Raw genomic sequence first — 2,865 nt, 5'->3', positions numbered from 1 at the left:
TTTAAAAGGATGGAAGATATCTCCATTGGTATGAGGCCTTTTGGGGAGAGCCTAAGAACAAAACCATGAGGGTTTAGGTCCAAAGTGGACAATATCATACCATTGTGGAGATGCTGGACATCCTTGGGGACCTAACAAGTGGTATCAGAGCGAGACCGCTCTTCACCGGACTAACCGCCGGAAGAGCCATGATCCAGATCTAACCATGTGGGTTGAACCTTAAACAAAGGAAGTGGGTGCTCCCGTGTCTGAATCAAGAGGACCAGACACCAGGCAGGAAGTCCTAGTTGCGGCTAGGCAGGAAGTCCTAGTAGGTCGGGTGGACCGAGGGGCAGGAAGTCCTAGTAGGTCGGGTGGACCGAGGGGCAGGAAGTCCTAGTTAATCTCAATGGTGGAGGTGTTCTTTCAACTCTATTTTTAGTGAATTCATCTTTATTCCTTCTGAATTTATGATTTGGTGGTAACTTCATTACAAGCATCTGATTAGTATGAACATCATATGTAGGAAAACCATCATCCCATAATTGTTTCAGCTCTACAATAAGTGGTTGCATATAAACATCAATTAACTTTTTTGAATTTTGCGGGGTCAGGCACAACCAATGTTAAAAATATATATAATATTTTCATACACATCCTAGGTGGAAGATTATACGAAGTTAATATAACTGGCCAACAAGAATAATTTCTTCCTGATTTACCAAATGGAGCAAATCCATCAGCACAGAGACCTAATCTTATATTCAGAGTTTCCTTCAAAAATTCAGGATATGTTCTATCAAAATTTTTTCATGCCTTTGCATTTGATGGATGACACATTAAACCCTCTTCTATTTGATGATTTGCATGTCAAGTCATGTGTTCAGCAGTGACTTCTGATGCATAGAGTCTTTGTAACCTAGGAGTTAAAGGCAAATAAAATAACTGACTGTATGCTTTACGTTGTTGTTGACTCTTATTGATTCTCTTGTACCTAGCTTGATTATAGAATTTACACACATCTGCATCTTGATCTTCTCCCCAATATATCATACAACCATCTCTGCAAGCATCAATCCTTTCCACCGAAAGACCTAAGTCTTTTACAAGTTTTTTCATACTGTAAAAATCATTAGGCATTATGTGATCACGCAGAAGTACCTCTCCAATAACTTGAATAAAATCATTAAAATAATCTTCAGACACATTATGCTCTATTTTGACATTTAATAGTCTTGTAGTGAGAGATAATTTAGTGTGACTGTCACAACCAACCCACACAGGTTTATCTGCAGCACTCAACATTTCTTGAAATTTGAGATATACTTCATTATTCACATTTTCATGAACACTTTGTTCTTGTACCCCCTCCAATGGTGATGTATAAGTAGTAAATATTTGTTCATCTGTTGGAGGACAACTAGAACTTGCAAAACTCGATTAGGAAAGAAATTATGACCTTCTGCATCAATTACCATCCTCTGATATGGATTGAATTGATTATAATAACTTTGATCACCACTACTTGAGACTTGTATATTTTGTCCATAATTCTCGTCAGATATAAATGGTTCACCATGACATGTCCAATTATAATAATTTGGGATAAAATCAAATCTACAAAGATGTTCGTGAACTTTATCAGACTGTAAAAATTTACCATTGTGACATTTTCTGCAAGGACATCTTATCTTATCTCCAAACATAAACTCAACATTGGTAGAAGTAAAATTGTTATTCCAACCCAATAATAAACTCATCAGTTAAACCTCTACGTTCAGGTTTGTTCTTTTTATACATCTAACTCTTTTCCTATTTTTTCAAATTTATTAATTTATTAAACAAAACTATTACATATAAAAGTTACTGCTACCTCATTAACAACCATAACATAAGTCAATCAGGCTAAATTTTTATAATAATAAGCAAAATTATATCTAAAATAGTGAACAAAATTGAGTGTATCCAAAGACTTAAAGCACACCTCAAAATCGGGCCTGCACAAATAAAATTATAAAGTTATATTATCTAACAAAGATAATAAAATTATATTGAAAACAATAAGCGCGGGCTGGCTCACGGCCTAAACGGCGGTCGAGCAGCGGCCTAATCGACACTCGGTGATCAGGCAGTGGTCTAATCGGCACCCGACGATTGGGCAGCGGCCGGAGCCACAGCTGACGGTCGGCCAGCGGGCTAAGCCGTGGTTGACGATTGGCCAGCGGCCCGCTAGGAGCGGAAGAAAGGGAAAAGAGAAGGAAAGTTAGGGATTTTACCGTTTTGCATCGCCGCCTAGCTTGTCGCCGTCGCCATCGCAGTCGCAGTTGTCGAAGGGATCGGAGAGGAGAAAACCCAAAATTAGGGTCACGGGGTCACTGAGGAGAGGAGAGAGTTACGGAGAGAAAGGGAAAATCGTGAAGAAGGAGAAGGAGAAAGGGATCGAGATCGGGGGATAAGTTAGGGTTTGAGCGACGAATCTTTATTCGTTGCCAAATTTGTCACTAATTTGGCGACAAATCAGTAATTCATCACCAAATTGGTGATGAATATAGTATTCGTCGCCAATTAATTAACAATGAATTTTGTGACAAAAGTTAGTTTTGCGATGATTTTCATGACGAAAATTATTACATCGCAACTTCCACAACTAAATTATTTTTGTCGCAACTCAATGACCATCTGGAGTAAAACTACATTATAACACATATAAATATTAAATAGAGCTGTCAAATGGGCCAACCCATGACGGGGCGGGTCACCCCACTAAAAACCCATCATATGGCGGGGCGAGACGGGTCGACCCACCAACTTAGCGGGTTGAGAAATCTCCAATCCAATCCAACTCAATGCGGACTGCGGGTTAGGCGGGCCAACCCACGGGCCTGT

Source organism: Curcuma longa, chromosome 19 (assembly GCF_044706935.1).
Source record: "Curcuma longa cultivar G26 ecotype Majalengka, Jawa Barat chromosome 19, ITB_CL_G26_1.1, whole genome shotgun sequence".
NCBI lineage: Eukaryota > Viridiplantae > Streptophyta > Magnoliopsida > Zingiberales > Zingiberaceae > Curcuma > Curcuma longa.
Note: the sequence above shows the minus strand (reverse complement) of the source record.